The sequence below is a fragment of the Echeneis naucrates genome, chromosome 5, assembly GCF_900963305.1.
Source record: "Echeneis naucrates chromosome 5, fEcheNa1.1, whole genome shotgun sequence".
NCBI classification, from domain to species: domain Eukaryota; kingdom Metazoa; phylum Chordata; class Actinopteri; order Carangiformes; family Echeneidae; genus Echeneis; species Echeneis naucrates.
The window spans coordinates 19,944,906-19,966,471 of record NC_042515.1 but is presented as its reverse complement, the minus strand read 5'-3'; positions in this window follow the sequence as shown (position 1 = coordinate 19,966,471).

Below are 21,566 nucleotides of genomic sequence, written 5' to 3'. Positions count from 1 at the left end.
AAGTGACACCATTGGTTGGCCTTTTCGATGGGCAGGCTGAGCAGTGATGTTGGCAGCTGTGATCTGATAGCGTACGTACTGTCCTGTAGCTATATGTGAATATTTCGGACTGCTTGGCCAGGTGATATTAACTGTGGCACCTGATGTGGTAATTCTGATTTTTTTTAATTATTTTATTTTACTTGATCACTTCCCTTATGTATCTGCATGGGAAAAGGAGAGACTAATCATATTTATCAGTACATTTGTTTATTCAAAAATTTCCTCCAGCGTCGCATGGTTCTGATTATATATTTAAACTTTGTAGATTAAGACATCCATTCTCGTTGGCTGCAGCCTTTTTCATTATAAAGAATGTGTGAAAGGAAAACGGAAATGGCCAAGCAGTGACGCAACTTTTCTGTGCTTTTCAATGCTTGCAGAAGTCCTTTCAATGTGGCTAGACGGAGGTGTGTTTGGAAGATGGACAGATCCATGAATGGACAGTTGCTCACATAATTTCTAATGATGGAAAGGAGAACACCGTGCTCTATGCAGGAAATTACACCCATTAGAAGAAATACCTCTCACGGTCTTAACTGTGCCACGATCTCAGTGATGAAACCAGTCTGGGTGATTTGTTGGTGGATGAATGTTTAAGTGGAAGCTATTTGCTCTGGTAGGTCAGTTTTTCTTAATTATGTGTATGCACATGCAGAAACAGCAGTGTCTTTAATCTTTGTAACACTAACACGTTAACTATGTCATTGTTCTATTAAAGCCAACAGAACAACACATTATGGCTAATTAACTCCTGAATGGGGAGGAAGTTGTGTTTGCAGGGGTGAAATAGATTGCACACTTTAACACTCTGAATAGGATCCAGCATATTGATTTTGGTGACACAATTACCTTTCTGTATAGTGCTGTTGCTAAATTATTGATGCAATAACCTACTGGCAAACCTTAAGTTGACCCATTAAAGCTAAAAGCTAATGCATAACTCAAGAATCTGTTGAAGGTCCCGAGAGAAGGAAATGTATTGATGTTGGCAACACCGGTACCATCAGGCGACATTTTAGCATCATGACATAATGTCACAACCTTTATATGTTGTTGTTATTTCTGAGGTAATGGCTGGCTGGATACATGAGTAGGTTTGGGTGTATCACTGATATAAAAACATTATAATACTTGCAATCAGTCAAACATTATTTTTTAACAATTTGAACCATTATTTGGCTGTTGCAATCACTGTTGTTGTAACACACTACATGTAATATACTGTTAAAGCCCTTAAAGATTATATATTTTTGTTAGCAAAGAGGAAAAACAGTTAACATATAACTGATAATACTAACTCATGCATAGTGGTTAGCACTTTTGCCCCACAAAAAGAAGGTTGTGGGTTCGGTTCTGTGCAGGGTTTTTATGCTCTTCCCGTGTCTCTGTGGGTTTCCTCCCACCATCCAAAGACATCATGTTTGGGTTAACGGGTGACTCTAAATTGTCTGTAGGTCGGAGTGTGAGTGTGAGTGGTTGTTGGTCTCTGTCTGTCTCTGTGTGTTGGCCCTGTGACGGACTGGTGCGATTGGCTCCAGCACCCCCTGTGACCCAGGAATGGATAAGTGGTTGAATGAATGAATGAATGGCATTTTACAGACATAAAAATAAGTCACATAAGAGTAAGAAGGGATAATTTATGAATATGTTCAAAACTCTTGAAAAGTTTATTCTTGATTATATAAATCAATATCCACTTCCTAAATTCTGCCCAGTGCCTTCAGCAGTGCACCATGGTGGTCATCAGCTTTGCCATGGAGAGTGAAGTGATTGTAAGCAAATAATGACTTCATATAATGAAGAATGCCTCACATTCTCCTAACTGTGTTGTATTGTCAGCCATTTATTATCTTCTTATAGACAGGTCAGAAATGCTTCACTGGAGCAGTTACAGTTGTTGACAGATACATTAACTATCAGAGACAGGGCGCTCCGTAATGTTGGGTTTGCTGTCTGTGAGGAGCATTACTCAGCCTGTGAAAACAGTCACACTGTGTTTTATGTTGTGCTGAAAGAACTTTACAGGGATGGGACTTTCTAACAGAAAGCCTGTCTTTCAACCTGGAGGTGAGGCATCCTTGAAAGGGACTAGAAATGTCTGATGGCATGTTTTGTTGAGCTATATAATGGAAATCCTCCCAAGGCCACCCTGACTTTTTATCCATAGTTTGAACTAAGCTAGGGACTGAAAGTATGTGTTGGTGTCTGCTGCTTTATATAATTTTTATTTTATTTTTTATTTTTTTCAGTTTTTTGAAAATTTTGCTTTTGCTACTTAGGCAGCATTAGTGTTAAGAGCTGTTCACTTAGCAGTCTAGAAAGAACATTTCAAGTTCAAACTTCTGACAACACCAATGTCAGTGTCAGTGTCGATGTCATTACATCTTTTCTTCTGCTACAGTTAGCACCATAACTAGCTGGCCTCGTCTCAAGACTTCCACTTATTACTTACTGCAGTTTCCAATCATCCCTGAGCTGGACAGAAAGTGTGCTAAGGCTTCTTGTTACAAACCGAAACCAACAACAACCAAAGCCATTGTCAAGTGCCACTCACCACCAAATGAGAAACCCACTTTCAACAACAGAAAAGAATTCAAAACAGCCGCTGTGGAGCTGTCTGTTTTGAGTTTCTAAACTTGGAAATGTCCAGCTAAATCACTCCAACGCTAAAGCAACCTTCAAAATGTTCTATATCTGCTCACAACTAAACCATTTATTGTTTATACACAACATATAAATGCTGAAGCAGACACAATAAAGTGTTAAAAACATTCTGATTCGGTACTACTGCAGCATTCCTCTGTGTGCGGGGATGATGTTAGAGGTGGAGTATAAAGCTGTTAAAGACGGGCTGCATTGTAAGCAAGCAGTTGTCAACATTCAGTGCCGAGAGAGAAAAGAATTGGGACTTGTACATCCTGTTCAAAGACCAATTTATTCAATACATATAAAGCACTGCTGCTGCTGCACAGGAGATAAAGTGCACTCTGGGTATCCGGGTTTCTTTGTCTCATCCAGGAGGTTTGCCGCTGGCAGAAGATGTTGCTAAATATTCACATGTAGAATGCTGACAACAATACTCTGTTGATTTTATGTTGTGTTGATAAATAACCAAAGTTTGCATAACAGTGCCAGGCTGACCAAGCACATGGAGCACATTTATACAAATACAACACTACTGTCCATAAGGTATTAATGACTAAATTCACTGGATGGCCCAATGTCTGCATGCTAATGCTGAGCAAAACAATTTTCATTTCTAGCTAAAATCCACCATGATGTCACACTGATGACCGTCGCCATGTGTGAAGTGAAGGGAATATTTATACGGGCAGCACTTCCAAGTCCTGAATGCTGTTGATGGACAGACTGGGTCTAAGATGACATTTTCTACTATTTGACCAAATTAATTCACACGGTTTCCACAGATACTTGTGTTCAATCAAATTCTACAGTAAAACAACCCTACATGATCCCTTTTTGCTCTATGTTTTTGAAATACAGAGTATCAACATACAAACGGGACAAATATGTGTTATCCTGTTGTGTGTAGAGGGTAGATAAGGGCAAATTTTACACTTTTCACGAATGCTCCTCCCTGGGCCAGGCCCTTAAATGACATGGAAATTGAGTTTTGGAGACTCTCAATAAAACACAGCTTCGATGAGGGAAAAAGAGACTTGCTTGTCTATTTCCCTCTATCAGGCAAAAACTATTCAGCATGGGAGGAGAAGTCTCTCATGCACCAAGCACTAGTTTTAAAACAAAAGTGATTTTTTTTTTTTCTTCTTTCCCTCCAGGTTATTGCTTGGAAGGCTGCCTTAGGGATTTAGTTCAGCATTATATTGGACCTGACTGAGACCATGGACAGAAATAGAGGGAAAGGCAAAAACATACACAACAAATAGACTTCCCTTTTCAGAGGCATAAAAGAAAAAATAAAATAAAGAACACATCTGTGAGTGATCATCTTCATTGAGTCCATTTTCAGTTACTGGACAACAGAGAGCCTTTTACGTAACGCAATCAACTAAGCTGGAACACAGGTACTTATACTAAAATAAGCATCCATCCTACTACAGAGTAATCGGGATATAATTGTGCTCCATATGCTGCGCTATTCTTCTACATTTCACACCAGCCTGGTCACACAGGATTAAGAGAGACATTAAAATAGAGGTGGAAAAAGAAGAATAGAGGCAGGGTGGTCTGATTTACTGGCCTTCCTGTGTTGAGAGCGTAATTGCCTGTGGAATAACAAATAGCCCGAGTAAGACAGTATGAGAGAGTGGATCACTGTTTAGTATGAGAATAATGTCTATTCAGAGTATGACCCACTGACTTTTATAATAGAGCTGTGAAGTCCTCTGAGGAGCTCTGACAGTATATGTGTGTTAAACCACAACTGCTGAGGTCAGCCCATTGAAATGCAATATTGAGTATGTATATAACCTTACTTGGGAGAGGCTAATGGTGGTTCAGGTTCAGTGCGGTAATGAACCTTCCAGTCACATAGCCACCACCAGATTTGAGTAATTGGCATTCAGATGTTCAGTGTGTGGTGAGCAATGCTCAGCTGGAGGTTAGGAGTCACTCGCATATTTACCACTTAAGGCCCAGCAAGTCTGTGGTTGGATACATTGTGCTACATCATTAGGGCTTCCACCTGTCATCCATGGCATGATCTGAATCTAATCCCATTTTGTTTAAGCCTTCTTGTGGCGAGAACGTTGTCTGCCAGTGTCTTCACGTCTCTTATATCGAACATCAGTGTTGGGCATGTTGCTCTAAAAAGGCAATTACTTATAGTAACTAGTTACTTCTCGCAAAAACTAACTTAGTAATTGCGTCAGAGGGTTAATAAGGGTTAGTAAGTAGATACCAGGGAAATTAACTAATGCGTTGCATTTTTAGGGTTAGGGTTTAGTCAGCACTTACATAAATAAATCACAGTTTCTCAGGTCTTAGTATTTATCATTTCCTGATTTATTTTAATTGACTTTCTAATTCCAATAGACAAAATATTGTGAGTGTGAGTGGTGACCAACAATCACTCTCACTCAAACTCAGACCTACGGACAATTTAGAGTCACTAGTTAACCTAAACATGATATCTTTGGATGGTGGGAGGAAACCCACACAGGCATGAGGAGAACATGCAAACTCCACACAGAGAGGCACCAGGCCGGGTACTGAACCCACGACCTTGTTTTTGTGGGGCAACAGCGCTAACTTTATGGACACCCTGTATTTGAAAACACACACAATATGGGAAAAACAATAAGAATGCAGTGCGCATTTTCATGGTTTTGGTTGATAACAACCAAGAATCTCAGAAATGAACAAACAAAACCAGGGAAACAGATTCTCGTAAGCAAACATGCAGTGCATTTCAGCCTTCTGTAATCGCTTCTCCTCCTATCTCAGTCCTTCCCACAGAAGACCTGAGGAGACATGCAAAGGAAGACGGAAGGAGAGAGAACAGAGAATTGCGGCGTTTCCTCTGAGCTCTTCTGCACCAGCATCTGTTTCTCATGACTCCACCGCCACAGATCAGCTTTCAGGTAGATTTTCAAGCTCTGTGTTCGACTTTTGTTGTTTTGGATTTTGTTCACGCAAACACACAATAATTAGCCTGCCCACTTACCACCGTCATCACACAGTAGTGGTTTTAATTTTCTCTGACGCGTACGTGGGGAACTTTTCAACAAACATATGCATATTTATTTTAAAATGATTGTTTTTCTTTTTGTAAACTCATTATTCAATATTCCATGTTATGATTGCAACTTTTTCAATATTTTTCAGAAATTATTCTGGCCAATTCTATTTCTGCCTAACACAAAAGCCTCATGTAACTGAAAGGAAATGAGAATATAAACATGGTTAAACACTAATAGACACTAAATGAAGATTACGGACTCTCACCCTATGACTATTATAATAATATTATTCTTGATGCAGACAAAATAAGAGGGAAGTTGGTCACGGTAATAGACCCAAGGCTCCACTTTGTTTCAATAGATGAAAAACAAAATTGAAATCTTGGCATTAATACTGTTGAGTTATCTTTTTTTTTTTTTGTTCCCACTGGTTTAAAACTATGGCGATGTGCTTAGGCAGTTTCAGGTCTGCGGCTTCCAAAAAGCCTGAACAGCTTTTGCTCATGAATCCTTGGAAATGCCTACTTGTTCCTTGAGTCATAAAGCAGAAATAAGAGCTGAGGTGGCCATCAAGATGAATGAATGGGGACACCGGGATGTAACAACGGATATGCGCATGTTGTTGTTTTTTATTTGTTTATTTATTTATTTTTTTTCACTCTTGTGGTATTTTCACCTGTCAGGGAGAGAGGTAGTGGGAGCAGCAGATGTAGAAGCATATGGAGGTTTTATAAACGGGAAAACCCAATCAAAAACAGGTTGTTTCTTAGATTGTAATTGGCAGTGGCTAACACAGTGGTTTGCACACAGGAGTGCGAACTCTCACACTCTGTACTGACAGGATATCAGGAATGGTTCCTAATCTACAGTATGTGTCCTCCAAACCCCTGTGTGTTTGAATCCGTTTTTATGAGAGTGTCATAAGTTCACTGCAGTTCCAAGATGGAAATATAGTCATGGTGGTTGTGAACTGATTGTTTTTGCTCATGAAGTCTGGGTTACATCAAGACATCACATCTACATTTGCATCTGCATTGTGAAATGCTATGCACTTAACAACACTTAGTTTGAGCAGATTATCAATGATGCACAATCGTAGCGGCTTACATCTGAGACACAGAAAGCATCAGCTGGCAGAAGGACCATTAGCGACGTAGCCGATTCAGTCAGATTAGTTTAACTTCCATTAGACTTACCTAAACTGCTCATATTTGTTTTTTGACTTGACGAACTGAAGGGTACTGATTATGTTGATCACACAGCTCAGCAATTATGTTGGCAGGCACAGTATTATGAGAAGCAACTAAACCATTTGCGACCACTATGAAAATAACCTTCAGGTGGTAATGAAACCACAATTTTCCTTTTAACAGTTTTGCCTCTCAGAAAAAAATGATTAATGTGCTAAAGAGTGATGTGCCTCATTGACGGCCCAGAATGCTTCTGCCATCCTAACAAGCTTTAATCCATCAACACAAATGCTGAGCAAGGGTGTTTAGTTGAACACATACTGTAAACAAAGCTCTTGCCAACACACTGAAACAACCCCCCCCCCCCCGTCCAAAAAAAAACAAAAAAAAAAAACAAACAACAAAAACTCTATCACCGATAATGATCATCAGCCATTTAGAAGGGCAGGAAGCAGACAGGTTGCTCAGCAGTAAGTGAATGAATATTCTTTATGCAGTGGAGAGTAATTTACTAGCAGGACAAACTTCCCTCCTGGAAGACAAATGTGTGTGCATAATGCCGGGGAACATTACCGGGCGGGGTTTCTGAGGAAGGACCTACTCTTTATTTAATGTACTTTTCGTAGATGGATTGATGCTGTGAAGCTTTGAGAAGCAGCACAATTAATATTGGAATTAGAACTCATGGAAATTCATGTCCATTGATGAATCGCTGTTGTCAGATGGTGACTCCAGACACTTCTTCTTCAGACATGTTGACATATGTGATAACCTTCTTAAAAGATCTCAGAGGAAACAATACGATCGTCTCTGAATGAGCTATGGGGGAAAGTGAAACGATATCATCCCACCAATATTTCTCTCTCAGATTGTCAACCATACATAAAGAATACAGCTCCTTTGCTCTTAAAGCAGAATTCCTCCATCAACAGTGAAGACCCTTAAAGTGCGTGCAGCAGACCATTGTTTCCTGCAGAATCCTGGGAGACATCTGGACGCCAGCTAACAAAGTCCTCAACTGACCAGCCGACGGTTGCTGCATGCTCCTGGTGCAGGTGAAGCCAGAGTCGGGGTGAGCAGCTGTCAGAAAGACCTGTAATTGGAGCCCATTGCACCATTAGTCCTGACCATTAGGCCTGTTATGATCGCTGTCTGTCTCCTCTACACTTCTACAGTCGCTGTCTCCATTTGACCCGGGGCACTCCCTCCTACGTGGTGACAGAGCTGAAACTTAATGACTTGTCACGTGTCCACCTGTGACTCTGCAGGCTGACGATCCAGCATGACACATTCCCCTGTACGCTGTCTGATCTGTAATGGTCTCCATCCATACAGAGAATTGGAGTGTTCACCCAAGGCAAAAAAAAAAAAAAAAAAAGAAAAAAGAATGATTGTATTTTGCTGTTTCTGCTCAGGCGATATCAAGTGAAAGCCCAAGTGCCTGGAGAGAGGAAAGGTAATAGAAACTGTGTGGTGGTGATGGGAGGATAGTGAGTGAGATGTGAGAGGTGGGTACCCAGAAGACATAAAATCATCAGCTGTCAGTGCAAATAGTTTGCTTTATGGGAGATGCACTCACGCAGATTCAACCGCTTCCCCTCAAACACTGTGGTTGAGTTTAACTGAAAAGAAAACTTGGCCCCACTTTGAACTTTTCTCCAGAGGAGAGAATTAATCTCAGCAACCTGCGATTTCGACCAAAATCCCCAATTCAGTTACCTGAGTAATAACCTATCATTGTCAGGCTCCTTCACTTAACATTTTGTTTATTGCATTTTGCCTCCTAAACTATGTCAAAACAAAATAATCTTGAGCATGACACCTGGAAATTGATTCTAATTGGAACAAAATCCTGTTTGACGAGCCCGTGCAATATCGATTGTCTGCTCATTCAGCCAGAATGTGGTGTGCGCTGAATCTATCCCTGCCAGTAAAAACAAATGGTGTATTAGCAGGGTGCACACCGGGGGCCTGCGGCTGTCCCGGCTTCTGCTATAACACCGGAGTTATTGTGGCAACTGCCAGCTGCACCGGGGGAAAGAGAGAGCTCAGATCATAGCTGGCAGCCGGCATTGTAACAGAACATTTTTTTTAATGCGTGGGACTCAATACCTCTGGGAGAGACTATGCAGAGTTACTTTACACTTCAGAAAATTGAGTCAGAGTGGTGGTTATGTCGTCGGCATGCGCATCAATCCCAGGATACCATTTTATTATTTTCTGGTAGGAATTCAGATCGTAACGTTCTCTTTACTCGTGGATTTTGATAAATTAAAGATTGCTATAATGTGACAAGCTACATTCCCTGTTGTGTAAATGTTTCAACTGCTTTGGCTCGACATGCTGGGTTGTTTTTTTTTTTTTTTTTTTTTTTACTGCCTCATGGTAATTAAATGGAAAAAAAACATAAAAGAAAAGGGCCTATCTTGTCAATTTTGTATAATTAAAACTATAAAAAAAAAAAAAAATGCAGTTGTGCTATCATGTTACAACACTGATAGTCGAGTTGTAAAACCATTGGGCAGCGTTAAAGCTTCCTTTGACAAAAACAGCTGTGGCAAAACTAAAACGAAGCATTGCAGCTTTACAGCATGATAGCAACCTCTTTAAGGAGGAAAATGAAATGACTGCCCACACACGCCCATTATCCTCCAGCCTTACTTAAAAACATAACGATTCTAAGAAACAGTTTTATCAGTTTCAAGGTCTTGAAGCCCCACCAATGCAAAAATCTCAGTGTTTTTTCACGGGTGTAAGGAATCCAGCCGTTCTTTTCCTATTAAAGTTTAATGGAAGCTTTTGAGAAAGCACAGTCAGACACACTTAACTTCTCTGAAGTGTCTGATAGGTGCAGAGCTCCTACATTGTGACAATGTGTCTGAAGTGTTTGACAGAGTCTGCAGAGTGTGGAGTGCCATGGGGATCGATGTGCCAAATCTTGTGCTCAGATGGAGCACTTGTTCGTGGGTGTTGGTATAGACCACCGGAGGACGCCCTGTCTTCTCACCGTCCGAACGGTCCCAGTGGCACGGTCAGTCATGACATGTCCACTTTGATTACTCAGAAAACTGGCTGTTGTTTGCTCATGTGAAGATTAGCACCTTCAAAAATATGTCTCCTCTGTCACCCGAGGCTCCAATTAACTACTCCTCTCTTCAAATTCACTTATACTGACAATATTCACACCAACATACTTAAAGGCACCTTCTATAATTCACCATCTCCCACCGTGAGAATGACCAGAGGCAGTTTTCCAGCATTGTTCATCAGAGTTGATTGGTCTGGTCTGGCACTCAGTTAGGCCTCCCCTGGACCAGGGGCCTGGCAGGGAGTCCCATGGCTTCTTGTCCCTGTTAGCCTCTTCATCCCCATTCTGAGGTCGTTATTAAGGAAATCATTGCACCCAGATCCCAGATGGCGTGTCAAAATCGCTGGCAAGCGCTCTGATTATGGGGCAGCCTCCCTGGATGGTGTGAGTAATTCTGCACGAGCTGGATCTTAAACTACTACGGTATTCCAGGCTATCCTGAAATATTGGCCGGACGCAGCAAGCTTAAAAGATTTAAAATCCCAGATCAGCTTCTCTGAATATATTTTTTTTTGTCTAAGCACTACACTGCCAGTGTTTGTGATCATCACCAAGCTTGTCATTCATTTTATGAAAGAAGACACAAAATAAGCGGTTTTTAAATGATTCACTGTAGTGAAATCTGACTTTCTTGAATCTTAGTCAAAATGTTTCTTTGTGAACTCAAATCTTTTCTTGTTCTTGTGAATGAATAGAACATTCTGGTTTTATATAACTTAATATTTTCCAATAGCACCTTTTCCAACCAGCCCTGCATACAACTTTTCCTCTTTCTGTGGTTGGATTGTCGTGCAATTTGGTATCCAGAGTATGAAACCTGTTGGACCCATGACTTTTCCTGTAGCTCCACCAGCAGGTCAAATCTTTCACTTACCCAACGAAGTATCCTTAAATCTACCAGATGGATGATTCTGCCTGATTGGCATTTGTGGTTTTAGGTGAAAAACTATAGGATGATTTGATGTGAAATTGATGTCCCTGTGACTGATTATTTCCAAGCCATCACCCATCTGTTACCCAAAACGTATCATCAACCCTGCCCTTACATGCTAATAGGCAGAACTTCTGTTGCTACTTAAGTTTCCTCTATGTGAGCATACAGGTGGCAAATCAAACGAAAAACATCAACCGTTCGCTGGAGTGATGATGAGTTTGTGATTTGCCTGTGATTTGTCTTTAAAGCACATGCCATACTTTGTCACATTAAAACGGGAAATAGGTCACAAGAGGCAGTAAAAATATTGTGATGATATAACAGCTTAACCATGACACTGTATAACCCCTTGTGTCTTCCTGTCATGGAGACTTCTGGAACTTCCTGACCTCAACCCCCACCATCCTGCTACTTCTGCTCACAACGCTCGACCCATCCTCCAGTCAGCATTTGCCAGCTTTTCCTAGCAGCGCACCATCCACATCCACTGGCACACCCATTGTTGTTGTGAGCCTATCAGCTACCAGCGTGCTCATTTGGCCACACACCTCATGCTGGTTTGCTCATTAAACCCTCAGTTTTATAGCGATTTCGTTCAGATTAAGCCCTGGGGTCTTGGTGCTACAAAATAGGGATCACTGCTTACCAGGATTTATCACTGCGGTAACTAATGCTGGATAGCTAACAAACTGTGGAACTGGTAATCTTGCAGATCGAGATCACCAATTATAAAAGCTGACCAATCAAGTCCCTCGAAAAATATCACAGACATCACACTCTGACACTGTCAGAGGACCGCTTAGAAGATCAACAGTTTTCGGTCCATCAGGGGAGTTTCTGTATTAGACATAAAGATTCATGCTCAGAGAAGCGCTGACAGTCCACAGGCTTTCTGCCATTACACTATTTTAGTAGTGTGTTCTGTGGCTGATGCAGAGGCCTAAACAAAAACACCGCAGCTCCATCCACAAAGTCCCACAGATAATGGAGGGGTTTGTTATTTACCAGGACACTTGACATCTCAGGTGTTAGCAGAGAAGTTTTATGATAAAGCAGGGAAGTTAGAGAATCAGAAATACTTCATTAATCCCAGAGGGAAATTATGTCTGCTACAGGTGCTGCAGTAGAATTAGAAAGGGAAATAATGGATATAAAACAATGCAAATACTTTTGAATATAAAGAGATAATTAATGTGCATGGGCCTATGAGAAGTATATATATATATATATATATATATATATATATATATATGATAATATCGGGTAAATGAGGGTGCAGCCCTTATGTATCACAGTCACAGCGGTGATGATCATTAACCTTGTGATGACCTCGACGGGCCCCATGAATTTAAGGGAATACACAGCTGTGATTATTGTCTGATACTTGTCTATATGGTGGGGCAGTCAGTTAGTAAAAACTTCTACATTTTAGGATATTCTAACTCATACATTTATACGGTCAACATTTTTTCCCAGCACTCCTTTTGTCATTTGGAAGCTCCAGTCGGTAAAAGCAGTTTTCCTTCCAGCTTTTATTCTGTTTTTAACTTGTTGACGATAATATCTTGCTCTTCATTAGCGAAAGAAGCCGGAGACTGTCCGTGTTCCCCCCCTTTTTATGTGCACATAGGACAAAGTTGGTTGGCTAAGTGAGTTGATGTAGGGGAGAGACAGAGTCCGCCGTCTTCCTCAGCGTCTTCGTGCTACTTGCTACCAGCGTGAGAATGAGAGCGTAGGTGAAGTTGGATCACGGGAACATCTGGGTTTATTAATCCTATTCATGGTACAGGGCTAGATCACCTTTGTTCTTTACCAGATCTCTGAACTCCTGCCTGCTCTACAGTATATCCTGCTTTTTTGATTTTTCTGACCTGTGCCTAGTAATATGATTTATGCCTTTTGCCTCAGAGATTTTTTTTGTTTTGATCTCTGTAATGGACTGTGCTCTGCCTCTACCTTCAGTAAAGTCACTGTGTTACCTCGTTCCTGCCTCCACCTGCAATTCTGCGTTTGGGCCTTTGATTTGTGACACTTCCTTTCATCGTCTTTAGTGACAAGGTCGCTATTTAAGTTGCAGTGTAAATCACCACAGCAATAACCCTTTTAGTTCACTGAATGTCACCTTGACTACATAGATTTTTTTATTTTTTATTTTTTCATAAATTGTATGCTGGCTTTTTTAACTTTGCTCAAATCTCTCTTGCTGAAGCGCAGCAGGAGTCTGTGTGCTTTGCTTCTGCTTCTTTGGATCAAATGGGTGTGAAAATGCAGCCAGTTAAGATTCATACTGGAACCGCTTTACCCATAACACAGCTGTAAGCTGGGCATCGTGCTAACAAAAAGAAAGAAAAATCAAAGACGGGGACCCATTGACAAAAGCAATGGATTTGATTTTCAAAGGGATGCAGATATCAGCACTTTTAGATCGCTTGACCCGATCCTGGCCCTTCAACTCTCTTACCTTTCATCTCAAGAGCTGCCCCAGGAAAGAAATGATGGAAGGCTGCTCAATATTTAAACGCTTTCAGGCCTGACAAGTTCATGCTTTTATTCCTATTTGATATTGAAAACCCTGCATTATGAGCACCCAATACAGGTCTGAAGGTCTAATGGATGAGCTCCCTCGCCGCATTGTGATCTGTCAGCCAGCTGGGAGGGGCTGAACAGGCTTCTTCATCAACCACGACATCAGTGGATAGACACCACAACGCGATTATCAACGTGATTGTCACTTTACACAAACTCCGCAAGATAATTCTGCCATTTGTTGTTTGTGCTTCTATACGATTCCAGTCTGTGTCTGAGATGGTTGGCATTGTGTCTGTTGTGTGTCTTGGTTTTTTTTGGGTATATTGGGGACAGCTTGCCTCTTGCCAGCAACGCCAAATGTTTTGATGTTTAAAATTTGTTTGCTGCTACCTTTGTAGATTTTTTTGGTGATATCTTGGACTTGACTCATTAAAACACATTGCAAAGAGTCTTGTACTACACTGGTCCTGAAAAACCCAGACACACAACAGATGAGCTTCCAATGCTGTCTGTTTTTTTTTTTTTTTTTTTTAAGTTAAATTTTCATCCCTTTCATCCACCTTTAATTAAGTACTCCTCCTCACCTCCTGCAGGCTTTTTGTGTAAGTGGCAGCTTGTGCACCAGTGGTGTTTCAAAAAGAGCGGAATAGATGATATGAAAGCTACATCTGCAGAGGATGTTTTGTTAACTCAGTGACCCCCATTTTGAGTCAAAGAGCTGCGAGAAGATTCATTTTGTGATACTTGTTGCAAGCAAAAATGCACCCCTTGCTGTGTTTTATGTTTGAAAGTACTTGAGGATAATGTGAAGTCGAGCCATAAAGTATCATCTAAATGGGGTGTGTTGTGTGAATTAATGCACTGAGCCTGTGTTGTATGTCACGCTGCCAGGGCCACTTTGCATATAACTACCTAAAAGTATGGCCAGGAAGTGACTATAAAGGCGGCTCAGAGACATCAACCGCTCCAATTTACCTTCCTGCTTCATTCAGCTGACCTAGTGCCTGACTGCCTGCAGAATTGCTTTGTGGGACTGCTTTTTTTTTTTTTTTAATCCAGAAATGGTACAAAGGTGCCATGAATGAAAAAGTAATGAGGAGAGTTTCACTTTTCCATCTGCTCACTGCCACTCCGACCAGTTTACATTCGTGGGCCCTGTTTGCAAAGAACTCTAGTCAAGTGGTAAACAAAATAAGGCACGAGCAGTTCAGTTTACCTGGAGAAAAGCCACCTGCAAAACAGCTAGACAGTAATTTGATTGAAGCACATCTTTCTAATGAAGGCCTTATACTCTTCTCTGTGATTTCATTTAGACTTATAATGCTGAACATTAATATCAATACACGCGCTATTGATTTTTCCTTTCTGCCTGCTTCGAAAGATCCAGAGTTTCAGAGCAGAGAAAAAGGAGGATTCAATTGCACTGAATTTAATTTGGTGGTTTCATGTCAGTGTAGATATCCTGAAATTCAGACTTGTCTGAAGCCCCGTTCAATATCCTTGCTTGACCCCAGCCTCTGATTTTGTCTCCTCAGAGAGAGATGCTTTACGCTGAAGGAAAGAGAGAAGCTCTAATCTCTCCCTACCCTTTCTCTTTTACAAATTCTTGCAAACCTCACCCACAGAACCACAGAAAGTCTCTGAAGAGTTGGTGTTGCAGCATTTCCATGGAGAGAAAAGGCCAAGCATGTGGGTGTTCAATGGAAATCCAACACCCAGAGTTTCCTTTGGGCTTAACTATGGGCCTATATTGTGCAAATGTCAAAGGTGGTTTGTGTGATTGTTTGGGTAATAAAACTTCATCCTTTGCAGGCAGATCAGAGTTCATGTACTTCAGAGGGTTTATGCTGGATACTAGAAAGAAGAATTTTAATAAGTGCTGTTGGGAAGTAGTGCACTCAGAAATGAAAGCGCGACTGAGGGTGAGGGGGAAAGTTGGCAACTCATTCATCAAAGAGCAGAGTGAGTCCCAGCATTTTCCTCCGATTATGTACTCTCTTAATTGGGTACAATTATAATTAATGGATTCACTCGACAAAGAATATTAAAGGACAGATGTTTACTCAACATAAGTCAATCGTCACAGAAACCTCCAATTATGCCCCTTTGGGAAACAAAGATGAAGCATTATTCTGGACCAACTGACAGAGGATTGAATTGATTACCTTATTATAAGGAAGCTAGGTTATTATTGCCATAACTCACTGCCGATTAGCAATCTTTTGTAATGCAGAAAGAGACAGCGTAAACATGATCAGGACCTAATCACATGACTGGCGCATATTCATCTTGTGCACTTGATTAGGTCAGATGTACTGAGAAAGGCAGGCGGAGAAGAGAGTGGGTATCAATTTCAGGATATGAAAATGATTTCCATAGACACCCCTGGGTGGTGAGAGACGACTGTGCAGCAACCTGATTGGATGCCATTAATCATGACTAAACAGTCTGTGGCAGAAGAGCACGTCACCAACGTTTATGCACAAACAAACCCTACAGCCCAGTATTTATTAGTCGGTAACTTTGTGTATTCCTTTGTAACAATATTTCTCCTCTCCACTATAAAATTTAGTGTGAAAAAGAGATGATGGCAACATCCACACAGATGAGCAGATGTTTGTGTTTACAGCAGTATGAGCTCAGGAAGCAGAAGATGTCCCTTGATTTGCTTTCCCTCTGCTTGCTGAATCGCTTGAATTGAGATGTTCCCCCCCTGTGCTCTGCCTGCATGATGAAGGCCAGCCTCCGAACTTCCGGCTTGTCAAGTGTGTGTTGCATGTATTCTTCTGACAGCTTTCTTGCTTTACTTCGCACCGTCATCTCCCTCCCAAGCCGTCCATTTCACACCACAGAGGTCAGGGACTCAGTGAGCTTGTGTGTGTGTGTGTGTGTGTGTGTGTGTGTGTGTGTGTGTGTGTGTGTTTTTGTGTGTACTGGCGCACAAGGAGAGAGAAAGAGCTGAAGTGTGTATGGGGAGAAGCTGTCTACCTTCTGAGCCTGTAGTGTTGTCAGGTTTGTGGTGCTAAAGAACTCTGCAGTATGTCCCCTACCTCACCTTGCTACATACAGGGCCTGATATCAGCTTTCATCCATGTTACAGACGTGTGAGGATGTGTGTGTGTGTGTGCGTGTTCACTGAAGTATAACAAGTTCCTTCCTCTCTCTGTTTGTTTCTGTGTGTGTGTTCTACGTGTGTGTGTGTGTGTGTGTGTGTGTGCGCGTCCTCTCCCCTGCTCAGCCCTGCTTGACTGTTCAATATTTATCCTCTGTATGTGGAGGGGACCAACTTGGAGAACGACCTGAGGATTAATGCAATCCTCAGACAGCATACAACATGTCAGATTTTCATGCCACGTCTTCCCCCATGTGCCCATATGGGATGGCTTTCAGGAAGGGGAGTGAATTTATTGACCCTGAACCAAAAAGAGGACCAGTTGAGTTACACACAAGGCAACTTGCAGAGCCTAAACAGATTTTTTCTTTTTTTGTACATGATGTATGTAGTACAGCAGGAAAAAAAAAATCCCATAAACTGATGGTGTACAAGGATCCAAGTTGTCCAATAATGTCAAAAAGAAAAAAAAAAATGTTATGTATTTTGTCTCCACCATATTTTACTGCATATTCTAAAAATATATGAAAGATATTCATTTAAATTTTCTACTTTACTTTGGCCCTGAAAATGGTAAGAACTGTGGATTGAATGTCTTAAATCAGACAGATTCACAAGCTTTTGCAGAGATTACAAAAAAAGAAACTGAGGATGTCATCTTGGATATTTTTTCTCTTCTTCAACAATTTTCTCACATTTTATATTATTCTACAACATATACAGCAGATTAATCAATAATGAAAAAATAACTGTTGCATAGTGTGTTAGCTCATTTCATCACCTACTCTTTTATAATGTGCATTAAAATAAAGAAGTTAATAGTCTCGTGCTTGAAACAGCATTAATTGCCTCTACAGAACGAACCATGGTGAATTCTACTAAACGTGATGCTCACCGGCTTGTAGAAACATGTAGAATATAGCTGCAATGGATTTGTTGTTATTCTGTGTAATGATGCTTCATCACTGTGCAGAACAAAAATGCTGTAAAAACAGAAACCCTGTGAGCATCATTAAGCATGTTCTTCCACTCACCTGTGCTCAACTCGAGCTGCCGCACTTTGTGTATCAATCATTGTCCTTTGAAGTCCCGCTAATAGCTTCCTCCTGACCTGACACAGATCTGCTTCCAGCAGTTCATCTGTATCTCATGCATCTTGCTCACCCTCCCTGGCTCTCACCTCCATATTTGTGCCCCCAGATCCCCGTCCCATCCCAGGCTGCTGCCTGACAGCCAGCAAAACAAGCCTGACAGGTGGCCAAGCAGTGTCACAAGCTCACTGCAGAGAGCAATGCCTGTCTCCGCTCATTTCCTCCTCTCTGCCCCCCCTGACCTCACCCCCCCCCCGCTCCCTCCATCCACCCTCCAACAGTGGGAACATCGTTTCTTCTGTTTCTCTCTCTCTCCTTCTTTTTTTTTTTTTTTAGAATAGCTGCTTTGTCTGATCTGTGGACAAAAATTTACACAGAAACCTTTTTTTGTTTTCATCTGATATATTAATTCTGCACATGCAGTGTTAATGCACTGAAAATGTTTCGGTAGCAGCTACCTAGCAGCAGCAGCAGAAATAATGATGAATGAGACAAAGATACGTCAGCGACAGAGTTCTTTGGGCTCCATGGTCAGACTGAGAACTCTCCCAGCAGGAGAGGTTCGTCACATGCAGAAGCTGCAGTTTGTCTAAAAGGAAACTGTTAATCTTATAAAAGCAAAGAGGCCCTGAGATGATCTATGACTGTATCTCAGCATTCATCTATTCAATTCTTCCCTTTCACTGCGATCTGTTCCTTTGCATCTCTTTTAGCTTTTCACTCTGGAAAGAGAGCGACCTGAGCTGTAATTGGTTTTCATGTAAATTGAGATTGGCAGATTACCTCTGCATGCTTATTCTCACTAACATACATGTACTTCTGCATACAAATATATATATATATATACACATACACATACAAGACCAAGGCCTGTCTCATACAAACACACACACATTCATTAAAGCATGACCAGACAGTTGCCATTCAGGTTTTCCTAATGAGGGCTGAGATGACAGTTGAAACTCAGACATTATAATGCATCACAGTACAGGTCCCAGAAAATTGCTCCATCTCAAGAGAGAGAAAAAATGTGGTTGGCTCCTTTGTGTCCAAGAGAGACAGTGAAATGGTCCTAAATCAGCCTTAATATGATGTTTGATCTTCCTCACCCCTAAAGCATAATGGGCTTGAATATGTGATCCTGCCCATTCAGAGCAGGATGAAAGTATCTTGACGGCTCAGTCTGCGCAAAGGTATAATGTTAGCAGGAATATTCACGTGGCAATGAACAAGATGGATGTGGTGCTGCATTTCACTTCTCAGAGGAAGAGTGATTTCTTTTTCGCCCCCAAAGCACTTTTCTGATATATCTGTTTTGAAAGCGTCTATTCACATTGTGTCCATATTTCTGAAATATGAAGTATCAGCAGCTAATACACACCTCAACTGCCTCAAATGCCACTCCACTTCCCCAGAGCATCCTCCAAAGCAGGAAATACCAGAGTGGCGACGTACAGAATTTGATTTCTAATTGCATTCCTACACTAGGACTCCAGGGAAGAGGGTCTGACCTGTCTAATGGAAGAACTCATCAGTATCTGCCAGGGTAATTAGCCGAATTAGCCAATCCCCTCATCTCCGAGCTGACCTCACTGTCGAGGTGAGCTTTGACGTGCGGGGAAACTCCACAGCAATTACTGACTTCCCACGGGGCCGTACCTGTTGGCCCTAATGCTTTGTTTATTCCATAGCGTCGACGTGAATTGAGGCTGAACAGCTTTTCCGATCAAGCTAGATGTCATGACATTTTGATGCATTAAACAACATTAACGCCCTGACACATAATTTAGGGGCACCTTTTTAATGCGTCGTAGAGACTTGGCTTGGAGTAAACAAAATTGCAAAAATAATGGGGTATCAAGCCCATTGCAGCAGTCACAGTTGTCTTAGCAACAGCTAGTCTGGACACATAACCGTTCACACACGTGTCCCACGCACTCATCCTTTCGTGATTTTGTAATTATGCAGGATTTGTACGTTCTGTCTGCATATGTACATATGTGAGCCATTTAAATGAAAAAGGCAATATCTCTTCTCCAGTGTTTTCTCTCTTCCAGTGTGTTGTTCCAGCAGTAATGCTCTTCTTTCTTTGGTAAAACTGTCTCGATTATTCAATATTACTATTTAGTATTCAGTATTATTCACTCTTTATTATTCAGCATTAGAGAGCATATGAAATATTGGCCTTTCTTTTCCACCATTACTCCTCTCTAACGCTTTTCTTTCCATTGTTGCTAACAGATCACTGTTGCCTTTCTCTCTCTCACCAGGAGAATACTTAACCTTGGCCAGTCTCTGGGAGCAGATGGTGGGCCCTTATGTGTGTTCGGCATAATCCACAGCTAATGAAGGGATGTCTCTATAAACACCTGACAGTGGGTCAAACCAGCATGGATACGAAGATGACCACTGTTGGCTGCACTACGCAGGGAAACACCTCCACTTCCTCACTGCATCCACATCGTCTTGCCAGCACGTGAATCAGACCTCCAATATCCAGACAGCCCTGCTGCACCTGCACCGTTCCCTCCTAATGGCAGGCTGTCCACAGGTAAGACATGCTTCGACAGTCAGCATGAAGGTATGACTGATGTTACCGCTGCGCATTGAATTCTTCATGAATCCAACAACCAAAATAGAAAAATAAATTATTACTTGTCTCACACGACTTGCTGTCATGGTTGAAGTGTTTTCTTATAAGGGTAAATAAAAGCAAATTCTGAAAACTCTTAGGAGGACAAGCGGAGGCAATTGAAGAAACAGAATGAAGCCGGGAAGTCTGCTGCACCAACTTTTCAATTCAAGCAAATAAAGATGTACATAGCCTAGATCATGTCACTCACAGCTTTCTGCACTTTTAAAGCTGAATTTTCCTGGCTTGACTTTGCCTCACAACTGTGATGGCATTAACAGGCGATGGCCATCACATTTTACTTAGTTTTTCAACTGCTCTATCAATAAATTGACAAATGAAAGGCAATTTTTTTTAAAGGCCTTAAAATAAATCATCTATCCTTTATTGAAAATGACAGCAGCTGAGATCACTTGTTAGTTCTTTCTTTCGTTAAAGTTGTTTTAGCCTGCATGGGTTGTGTCAAAAGTAGTTGATTATTTGGTTAATATTAAGTTTGCCGACCTTGACCTCATATAATGTGGCTCCCATTAGAGCTCCACCCACTTTAGAATCGAGCAGAACAACTCATACGTGTGGGTGCGTCAGACTGACTTACACTGTTTTAACTCTTGTTGCAGCAACAGATGATGTTGAGATGTGTGAGGAGGTTTATTGGTTGGACCCAAAATTTACTTATGAACAGGCATATGCACAGAGACACACACACACACATAGAAAAGTCTTCCTATGAAATGAACACAAGTGCTTTAATATGTTCTGATGAAGGTGACAGAGCAAAGTCTGAAGGGCTCTCCTTTAACAGTTTAAAGCTTACGGCCTAAAGTACAAATGCATGTGGGATGTGTCCAAATGCACCTTATCCCATCCATATTCTATAATCTCTGTTCTTTGGGGTATATGAAAGGGCATAAACTGTAAACTGCTTGGGCTGATCAACTGATCAATCACTGATTGACCTAATGCAACCTGCTGAAGTCAGGCAGTAATTTTTATGAATACTGGAAAATGCAGGATTCTGTCCAGATAAGACGGTATAAGATGTTAACTAAGATACAGTAAAGACAATCCTAATTCATAATCATATCTCGCCATGATTTATCACAGTGGGAAATAAGTACAGACTCCACGAAGCACAGAAAGTCTGACAGAGCTGTAACTAACTCTTACTGTCTCTTCCCCAGGTAAATGCCGTCAGTCTGATCTTTGCCTAAACTGTTCAACCTCATCTACTTGTGCGCCAAGCTGCTTTTTATGTGCACTATCATGCCATTTTTGTTTGTTT